This window comes from Octopus bimaculoides, chromosome 1 (genome assembly GCF_001194135.2).
Source record: "Octopus bimaculoides isolate UCB-OBI-ISO-001 chromosome 1, ASM119413v2, whole genome shotgun sequence".
Taxonomy (NCBI): Eukaryota; Metazoa; Mollusca; class Cephalopoda; order Octopoda; family Octopodidae; genus Octopus; species Octopus bimaculoides.
This window is the reverse complement of record NC_068981.1, coordinates 110,230,014-110,241,815: the sequence shown is the minus strand read 5'-3', so window position 1 is coordinate 110,241,815 and position 11,802 is coordinate 110,230,014. Positions and strand designations below refer to the sequence as shown.

The following is an 11,802-nucleotide window of genomic DNA, read 5'->3' as shown; positions in this document are numbered from 1 at the left end:
AAAATTATTATTTCCATGTCAAAAAATGGCTAGGGTTAGGGTTAGGGTTGTTGCCTCTCTGCAAATGTCAGAAGTTATGGAGATTAAATACGCTTTACACCGCTTAATCAGCCAAAGGAGTAAATGTAAACAACTGAATACTTGTCAGTGATTGGTTGAAATTATCGAAATAAGACAATTTTTTACATGAAATAAATTCGAATACAAAAATATTTTTCTGTTCTATAACACAAAATAGATAAGTATACGAAGTTTGAAAGTCTTTCGGTACCAAAAACACTACGTAAAACATTAATGAAAAGTGTGGCTCCCGTTTTAAAATAGATCCACTACTTCTAGTTTCTCCACCTGGCATGTGATGGAATCTGTTTTCTGAGCATCTGTGGTGTTTATTGCCCCAATGCATCTGCCGTACACGAAATCTATCTTCCTGGTTAATCTTTTTTTGGATGTTACTGCACCTCTTATGTGTCCATAGCTTACACTAGGTACATCTTATGGAGTCTCTACCTACTCCTTTTCTTCAGATCGAGCAGGGCCATCTACCTGAAGGGTTGTGTGATGTGTTCGCCTTCCTACTTACTAGAACTTTGGTCTTTGCAACATTGACTCTTAGGCCCTTCGATTGTAAACCTTGCTTCCAAACCTGAAATTTCTTCTCTAGTTCTGGTAGTGATTCTGCTATGAGGGCCAGGTCATCAGCATAGAGGAGCTCCCAGGGGCAACCTGTCTTGAATTCATCTGTTATTGCCTGATGGACTTTGATGAATAAGAGGGGGTTGAGGGGTGATCCTTGGTGGACCCCTACTTCTACCCGGAATTCTTCACTATACTCATTGCCAACCCTAAACTTGCTAATGATATCTCTGTAAAGGGCCTGTACAGCCCTTATTAACTATTCGTCAATCCCCAGTTTCCGCATCACCCACCAGATAAGGGATTGGGGGACCCTGTTAAAGGCTTTCTTCAAGTCCACAAAAGCCAAGTATAGGGGTTTATCTTTGGCTAGGTATTTCTCCTGCAGTTGCCATACCAGGAATATAACAGTTTGATACCCCTTCAGTTATTTCTATCTAAAGCATCACCTTTACTCATCTTGAACTACCTGGTTTACAATATGGGTGACTATATATATATATATATATATATATAAATACACACATACACACACACACACATATATAAATACACATACACATGTATTTTCTTTTATTTGTTTCAGTTGTTTAACTGTGGCCATGCTGGAGCACCATCTTTTAGTCATAGAAACCAACCCCAAGACTTATTCTTTGTAAGCCTGATATTTATTCTATCAGTCGCTTTTGCTGAACTGTTAAGTTAAGGGGACATAAACATATTAACATCAGTTGTCAAGTGATGGTGGGCGGACAAACACAGACACACACACACACAAACATATATGTATATATATGATGGGCTTCTTTCAGTTTCGTCTACCAAATCCACTCACAAGGCTTTGGTTGGCCCAAAGGTTATAGTAGAAGATGCAAGCTTCTTACCACACAGCCATGCCTGTGCCTATATATATATATATGTAGACACATACAATAGGAATACAAAATACAAAATGGCTGATATTTAGCAAGGTGAGACACACATAAGAAGGAAGGAAACAAAGGACCACTGATGAGGTCACAGAAGTGTGACGAAAGAACTCTGGCCGAAATAAGATTAAGATTAATGTAATATAAAGCTGAAGCAAATTAACACCAAATATACAGTGCGTGTGTTTTTATTGGCTAAACTGGCAATATGACCATCCCCAAGTACAACATATATATATATATATATATATATATCTACATACACACATATATACATATATACCAATATAATATTATGCAAATTGAAATAAAATTACAATCGTATATCTACAAATTAGTCTACTATGAAATCAGTTTGGTAATTGCACAAAACCCTTGCCCCTTAAGTTACTTTGTAACTTTTGCCAATTAAAAACAGAAAATATGTATAAATTAATGAAAGGTTGATATATATAAATACTGACAGACATATACATATGCATGCACATATTTATACACATCTGACAAAAATGAATCTGTCCATGTATGTGCAGAATACAATTTTATTTCCTTCAGCTGGAGGGAAATAGTTAAGCAGTAAACACAGATTACTGTTGGTATTCCTATGCAATTATTAGTAGATGCATAAATATTGTATTTTTAGGGTTGTTTTTTTTTTCTCTTTACATAATTAAATGAAATGAAAATAACAGGAATCACTATATGATGTTGATTGTTATATATAATTATAAATACCAACCATGGAAGTAACAAAAATATTGAATTGAAAAACAAAATTGAAGACAGGAAATTAGTAATCTTTAGAAACTGATGATTTGGAAGATGAATAGACTCAAACTAATGACCTTCAACAAAAACCTTACATGAAGACAATACTTTTGAACTTTTAATCTATGGCTTTGACAGCAAGCTGAAATTTTCAGAGAACAGCTGCAATTTGGTAGATATCAAAGCAGAAAATTTTAAATCTTAACTCATGATGAAAATGACTGAAATTATGTTATAAGTAGTAATTATCAAGATTTAACTTCAACAATGATTTTTATTGAAATGATAAAATAAACAGTTGTAACCCTATTGTAACCATATTTCTGATAAAAAATATTTATTGTATTTCAGTTAATTTTGTAAATAAACAAAAATTGGTGTCTGGAATACAAAGGTTCTTTCATAAAAGTTTGTGCAACAATGGAAACACTTTAAAATAGATATTTTATATCAAGATGATTAAGGAACTCAGATTTCATTTAGACCTACATTTTTACTTCTCATGAAAAAAGTACTTAAACCAGATGTTATTGAGCTTCTTTCCATCAGGACACCTATTCACTTCTCTTTTCAAATGGTCTGCTAATTCTTTGGCTCTCTAACAACGTTAATCCTGATAAAAGAATGTCTCTGGATTTGACAATGGTGAAACACTGGAATAATGATTCACTCATTTTTCTGGATTTTTGCCTTTTTGTTTTTGTTTGGACTGGCATATCAAGATGATGCAATGATATCAATTTTCCTTTGTTCAAGACTGGTCTGAGATTTGAGATAGAGTAGTCTCCAATTTCTTTGCTACATCTGTCTAGGATAACTTCTGGTGTTATTAGAATCTCTTACATTGATCAGTTTCTTTTTCTCCAAATGCTATTCTTTTTTATTCTATCTCCTTAAACCATGTATGAATATATGAACAGAGATCCAGTAGGTTTAATAAGGACAGGTGATATGAAAATTTACTCCAAGTAGGTATCATTATAGGGCATCGTACAATGGAGACAAACACAGTTTGAAGATGCAAAAGCACGATTTTTGCTTCATCATTTCCATGGAAAATTATATATCATTTGAAAGTTCTGGATGTGAATTTTATCATGTAATTTTAATTAAAATCCAACAACCACATATCGTTTTAGGGTCCCACAAACATCCTGGTATTTTCATGCAATTACAAAATTTGTTCCGTTTTTTTTTCTTTTCTTCTCTTCTCTTTTCTTTCTTTTTGACTGCTGAACAGTAGCCCTCATTCTAGTTCATTGAGTTGTGTTGAAAATCAGACAGTGTTGAAGAGGAATGTTTTTGCTTTGTTTTGATATAAAAATCGATGGAGATAGGTCAGATAATCTTTATGAAATATAAAAGTTACAATTTTATTCTTAATTTTCACTTAGAAAAGAGCATATTTTCAAGATTTTTACATTATAACAAAAATTTCTCACAAATTCAATATGGTTATTGCTGAATCTGGCCACAATATGGCGAAAAAATATAAAGTTAGTAAAGAGGGTGGTATACTGATGCTACTCGCCAGACTGATGTATTCATGCATGGTGAAAGATCAAGCAGAGTATGAGTCTTAGGAGCTGAATATTGAGTTTGAGCCAGAATTTCAAGAAAAGGACAAACTAATCACCAATAAACATATTTCTACAAAAAAATGCTCTAAATTGAGCCCAAACTTAGTATGAAATTGTTGTATTCAGAATGTTGTTTATTTCCCCTTGCTGTTTTAACAACAATGTGTGGAGAGTCGCTAGGTAAACCTAACAGATATAGTGAGAATTTACAAAAAAACAAAAGATGAAGACGGGTGTGTAAACAACAAACAGATGTATTAGTTTAATGCTCAGGAAGTGAGAAAGTCTTTTTACGTTTCGAGCCTACGCTCTTCGATAGAAAGGAACACAAAAATAAACAGGGAGAGAAAACAGAAAATGCCGGACAGAGGGGGGTCACACAGGAGAGCTAGGAAGAAGGGGAGATAATAAAGTAGTGGTGATCCCAAAATGAAGGTGCGCATGCATGTGTATGTGAGAGCATGTATGTGCCTGTGGAAGGGGGCTGGTGACATTGACGTGTGCGTGTGTAGGTGTGTGGATGATGGTGTAGGTGCTGGGAAGTGGTCAGTGTTAGTGTGTGCGCTGGTGTGGGTGCTAGTGTGTGCGGGGTGGTGTGATGTGGTGTGGTATGGTGGTGTGTGGTGTAGTGGTGTTGGGGAGACGAGAGGGGAAGCAAAGGGTGGGGTGGGATGAGATGTATAGGGATGGTGGGGTTGGAATATGTAGGGGTGGGGTAACAAGGGAGGGGGTGACGATGAAGGGAGAGAGTGGAAGGGAGAGGGTGGAAGGGAGAGGGTGGAAGGGAGAAGGTGGGTAGAAGTGAAGAGAGGAAGTAGATATACTTGTGTAAATTTCATTTTTGTTTTTGGAGAAATATTGGCCAAATTTCACCAATAAAAATTATATTGTGCAATGAATAAAATTTTGTAGACTATTAAAATCAGGTGTGATGTTTGTTTTTTTCCCGATTTTAAATACAGTCAGTAGCATGTACATATGTGTTTTGGCTTTTTCTCTCCTCTCTCCTACTTAATGAATTTGCTGTAAGTTATAGATGTTTTAAATGTCTTTAATTTATGCTTTTAATGCTTAAAGCAAGGAATTAGTTTTCACATATTGTTTGTTTTTTAATCTAGGTGTACATGCAATTCTGAGAAAAGTACCAGGTGGTCATGGGACACGCTAGTAACAACAGTTAGATCTCCCTTAAATAACACACCTTTTCATTTGAAAATATTTTCAAAAATTTTTTTCATTTTTAACCAAAAGGGGTTCTCCCATAATTTTTAAGTGTGTACTGTGAAAGAAAAAAAAAATGGACCAAAATTGGTCCAGAGGGAAGTGGGTAGGAGAAAATCACAAATTTTCAAAACTTTTTTCATGAAAAGATTACTCCCATTATTTCCAAGATCATGATCCAAAACAAAATTTAAAAAAATTAAATGAAAACAAGAAAAAGTCCCAATCAAAACGGAGAAAATTCAACATATTCTGATTTGAAACTGCCAGTTTTTGCCATTTTAAATATTCCATTAAAATTTTATTGCAATGATGTCATACCCCAAAATTTCAGGCTTTATTTAGTTCTATACCTACAACAAATATGCAAAATTGACTGTGACAAGTAACAAAATAGGTTTTATATAAATATTTAAAAAATTGCCAAAATAAAGTTTTCTTTCCAAGAACCTGAAAAAAGAATAGGCAACCACTATCCCATGGTCACTATTAATTTATGTAATTTGAAGATGATTATCACCTCAGTTTCAAAGATATGACATCACAAACATGGCTAATTATTTAGGCTAATCAGGCATGATTTCCACCAATTCACTGACCATTCAAATTGTCATATTTCTTCAAATATTCACCCAAATTTCATAAATGAGATATCAAAATTTGTTTTTTTTTTAATGCTCTCCAATAAAAGATACTCTTTTACTTGTTTCAGCTATTTGACTGTGGCCATGCTGGAGCACCGCCTCTAGTCGAGTAAATCGACCCCAGTACTTATTCTATGGATGCCTAGAACTTATTCTATCGGTCTCTTTTGCCGAACCGCTAAGTTACGGGGACATAAACACACCACCATCGGTTGTCAAGCGATGTTGGGGGGACAAACACAGACACACATACACAGACATACATATATATATATATATATATATATATATATATATATATATATATATACATATATATGACAGGCTTCTTTCAGTTTCCGTTTACCAAATCCATTCACAAGGCTTTGGTCGGCCTGAGGCTATAGTAGAAGACACTTGCCCAAAGTGCCACGCAGTGGGAATGAACCCAGAACCATGTGGTTGGTAAGCAAGCTACTTACCACACAGCCACTCCTAGATTACATTTAAACATTTTCAAAAATTCATAGCTCATTTAATATTAAGTTCAGTATTCTACAAAACAACAAATGTGAACACAATTTAATTACCTTCCACTCTGTTCAAGCTACTTTTTAAATGATAATGGCAATTGCTTATAGGATTTTTCTTTAATATTCTTCAACCAGATTTCACACTTTTCAACAATGACCTCCACACATTTTGACTAACTGAATAACAACTAGAGTTATACTGATTAAGGAACACTTAATTAGATCAATCCCAAGACATAGTAGGGGGGAAAAAAACAACTTCCACTCACTGCTTAAATATTAAAGTTCTGTATCTCAAGTAAATGCAGTTCTTGTCAAATTTTCAACTGAAATTCAAATAGTTTGGCAGTAGAGATAAAAAAACAGAACTAAGCACTCTTCTGTGTGAAAAACAATGTTTAACTTCCTCTTAGAGAGAATTTCCTGTATACACAATGTCATTTTTTTTGCAATTTATCAGTAAATTTCTTCAGATTTGTTTTCCTTCACTGTTTTAAGCACCATGGCAAGTAATACCACAAACAGTGATTTAAAATATAGAGAAACTATTTATTTATGATTTAACTTCAGAAACAGAGCTTAGATTTGAGAAAATAATCAAGTGATATTCTATCTGTATACACTAGTGTAGAGTTTATATTAGGAAGTAGAATGGAGTGGAATGACCACATCATTTGATGTTGCATTAATGCTTTTGCTAATGAATGGCAAAAATTAAAAGGAACCATTAATTTACTGATATATTTTAAATGTAGTATGTTTAAGGCTGTTTCAACAGATATTCTATACAAACTATAGCCAGCACTGATTTTTGCTACAACATTTTGTATTGAGACATCAGGTGTAAACAAGCAATGAGATTGGAGACAAAAATGAGTAATGAATGTATATGCAATATTTCAGGGGTTGTTGCCCCTTCATCAGCACCCATCTAACCCCCTTCTGTCTCCGAACACATTGCTTATATAGCCACTGCATACAGTGGTGTTAAGTTATTGGATATACCAATTAACATATTAGACACATTCCTGGAACTGGTATGTAAACATTAAAGGCTTGTAGGTATGTTGCACTTCGTTATGCAAACACAATATACTATGAAATATACAAAATGTTTTTATAAGTCAGTACCACATCCAATAACTTAACACTGCTGTATGTGGTGGCTATATAAGCAATTTGTTTGGATAGAAGTGGGTTAGATGGGTGCTGATGAAGTAGCAATAACCCCCGAAATATGGCATATACACTCATTACCCATTTTTGTCTCTGGTCTCATTGTTTGTTTACATCTGACATCTCGATATGAAATGTTGTAGCAAAAGTCAGTGCTGGATATAGTTTCTATAGAATATCTGTAGAAACAACCTTAAAAATAATGTAACAAGCACTGCTGACACAGCAGGACATGGTACTGACTTATAAAAACATTTAGTATACTTCATAGTATATTGTGTTTGTATAACAAAGTGCCATGTACCTACAAACCTTTAATGTTTAAATGTAATGTCTCTGCATACTGATGGGTTTATGAGGAAATTGTAATTATTGTAATAAAAATAACATTGATTTGTTACAAAACTTTTGAATGAAGTACATGAAGGCATATCTTGGAATACTTTTTCTAATGAGGGCTGTGTAGTTTGCTGCTCACAGAAACTATTGAGGTATAAATTCAGCTGAGACAAGAAATTGATTGTATTTTCTAAATATGTGTGAAAACACTGATATGTAATCAACTTATTTATATTTAATCTACTTGAGAAGGTGAAAGTGATATGACAACAGGTAAAGATTAGCAAGAACAAGTAAAATGACATTTTCAATGTACACCAATTTATATCCTATCACTAAATATCATCCAAATTCATGCAAAAGTTGGATTTTTATGGTTTTAATACAGAAGTAACTACATTTCATCAAAATCTGTAGTTTCTAACAGGATTGGGAATGCACTTCAGAAATTAGAGAGTTAATTCAAAATTATTTTCCTGCTATAGATATATATTGAAGAATAAAAAATAAGATTAAAATAGACTTAATTTTGTTAGTCTTTAATTCACTGAAATGCTAAAAATAATTTGAATATATTTGACTTGTTTGACATCTGTTGTTTGCTAACACAAAGTGCTGACTGCTTTCATTTTAACTCACCACAAAAACAGAAACCTCCAGAATCAATTTATTCATATCAAATCAAATGCTACATTTTACTCAGAATTGAATGCAATTAACTAAAATTGACTTTATGTGTATATACAATAACCTGATAAATTTCCAATAGATTTGATGCTAAAAGATTGAATTTCTGAAATGTTATGCATTTTACCAAAGTAAGCAATTAAATCAAGCTGTATTTTGAGGTGTGTGTGTGTGTGCATACACAAATATATATATTTACTACAACACTCTGTCATTTATCATGACGAGGGTTCCAGTCGATCCAATCAATGGAACTGCCTGCTCATGAAATTAACGTGCAAGTGGTTGAGCACTCCACAGACACGTGTATCCTTAATGTAGAGAGAGAAATAACAGGAATGAGCAAAAGTAAATCAAAGATGAAGGGATCTTTAAAAAATCCAAACTGTAACATTGCGACAGATAGGCACTGAATGAAGTAAATCAGATGACTGAAGAAGGAGAAAGACTACAGATATTTTACATTTATAGAGACACAGATAGGCATTTGTGATTTTTTGTACACTGGGAGGTTTTACATGTTCTTTATTCCTAAGAATAAGGTTGTTCATTACCACATATATATCCACAGACATATATACACATGTACATATACTCATAAGCATTTACTCAAATTACCATTCTACACATTTCAATAATCGATATATTATATGTTCATGTAATAACCATTATTTCTTAAGCAATTGAAATTTAAATAAATGTTAAAAATGAAGAAAAATATTGCATTTGACATTACATGTACTATATAGTCAACCTCAAAAACTATAATCCAAAATTAGAATGAATAAATGTATACTATATTTATGCATACATATAAACATATATACACATTTCTATATACATACAAGCATATACAACTATATGCTTATGCATATATACATACATCAACAAATACACATAAATCCCACCACACAAATACACACACTTACAGATTAACTTGAGAAAGCATCAGAAACATGGGTTAAAGTTGAAGATTGATTCAGTTCTTGGAAAATATGAGGTTAAACAATATATTAATGAATTGCATGACAAACATGTGATTCTGGCAGATAAAGTTGCAAGGAATTTCAGGGTCATATGTAAAAAAAAATATATGCTACAGTATTAGTTAATGAGTTAGAATTAGATAGTAACTATAACATAGTGATGTTAGTGGATATTAATGAATTAATAAGCAAGTTAATAACTGAAGTTGAGAAAAAAAATGGCTTTTAAAATTGAGGAAAAAAATAGATGCACTTCTAGATTGCTCTGAATTCCAAAATTATATGAGGTACCTTGTAGAAATAGACTCTAGGGCTAGGAAGTATACTAGGTCAACTTTTGCAAAATATTACAAAACTATTCACAAGAATTTAGGTGCAAGTTAATTTGGGAGCATTAGATATAGCAGGGAATTTCTGGAAATGGTTAAGCTTTTCTTTAATTCACACTATGCATGAGAATGAATTTTTCATGCTTTATACAAATTTGGAAATACATAAAATGGAGGAAGGCATATTTAAAATAGTAGATATTTTTGGATACAACTTTAAGTATGTCTCAATGAAAAATAATAGAGTTTCAGACTAGGATATGATATGAGTAAACTTGTTGGACTAAGAATTAAAAATGAAATTAGTTTTTTCTTTAATTAATAATGCCTACATAACTTTTACAGGTTTCTAGGTTAGTTAAAGGAATTCCTAATTGTAGTCTGCTATTAATTGATTTGTATTTATATTCTTGTGAGTTTCATTTTCTTAATAGTTGATGATGGAAGAGAAAACTGGGTTTGGTTAAACAGCTTGGAGGCCACTGCAGATATCCTGATGATGTTTTTGGTCCCAACCAATTACAGTTAGTTTGAATCATTAATAGGTAGAATTTATCCAAGTAATCTGAAGGTAAGCAGAACAGGTGATACTGTTGATGGAGTCAATTATTTATACTTTACAATAGTGCACACTAACAACAGAATTATAACTAAAGTTTACAATAAAACCAATAATTTTAAATTACAAGTTGCAGTAATGTCATTTGCATCAATCTGCATCCCAATTAGAATAGAGTATAACATGTGTTCCAATCAGATTATTAGAATTCAGCAATATAATAAACACTGTTAATGTATTATAGATAAAACAGTTGATGAAACATATAAACAGAAACCAATATATATATAATTCATTAAAAATGTTCACAGTTACTTTGGTAAACAAAGATTTACTGAAAAAATATGGTGTTATTTCAAGCCTACACTTTACTATTAAACTTTGATTTTTTGATTAAGTAATTTTAAACTAATTTTTAAGTCTTTTGCCTTGCTATGTCAGCAATGGAAGTTTCTTGTGATTTGGGAAATGTTTATTCACTCCTTGTTTTTGTTGCTAGTTGGTTTTGATATTTTCAGCTGATGGTGTTGAGATAAATAGTTGATCTTTGACGTGATTGGACAGTTGCATGCAATGCAGGTAAGTTTGGTGGTTCATGTGTCTTTTACATTGTAATTTTAGTTCGGTTTATAGTTTAAGTAACACTAGAGTAATGAATTTATTGTTTTCTTTAATTCCAATTTATTAGTAGTTAAAACATAGGTTTAGTATGCAATTGTTCATGTATGTTTACTCCTGTTATTTAATTTCTTACATTAATCAATTGTTGAAAGTTTATCCATGATTTTAATCATTTTCAAACTACATATATACATTTAGATACACTGATCTCACTGTAAATGCAACACATGCTTACTAAGTTTGTGCAATTATGATTTGCAATTTTCCTTTATTTCAATTGTTATTTAATTAGTTTGTTGTTTAGTAACAACCATGTAATGTCCTTTTTCACTTCATTCCATCATAGTTAAATACAAAAGTTAACAATAAGTTTGCTTATTCCTTTTATTTTCAATGATCAAAAATTAGTTTTCTTTTGTTACAATAGATTGTATAAGTTTAACACTATGTTAGTTTGTTTGACACACACAAATATATATATATACTAGCAGTATAACCCGACCTTGTCCGGGTGTGACTTATTACGCCATCTATGATAAGTCTTGCTAGGTGAAAATCAACTAAGAAAGAAAGCCTTACAATGAAAAGACCCTTATGATGTAAATATGTTCATAATTCAAAAGACGATGAAATTAATAGGGAAAAGTCTGAAGGCTGTTTTGCGTAAAATTATTAAGCGTATGTAAATTTCATCCATCTAATTGGCTATAGAAATGCTTGTGCAAAACAACTTTTTGCGCTGCCCTGATTATACATAGCAGGGTAATCCCTTTTCGCAGGAGCTAGGATGGCAATTTCTGATGAAGCAATTGCTG

The 11,802-nt window shown here is 32.4% G+C and overlaps 1 protein-coding gene across 1 annotated transcript in view; it reads right to left on the bottom strand.

The window, feature by feature from the left end:
• The window catches only part of LOC128248329 (heparan sulfate 2-O-sulfotransferase 1-like), a 196,647-nt gene that overhangs the window by 83,705 nt on the left and 101,140 nt on the right, over positions 1 to 11,802 (bottom strand). The window lies entirely within an intron of this gene.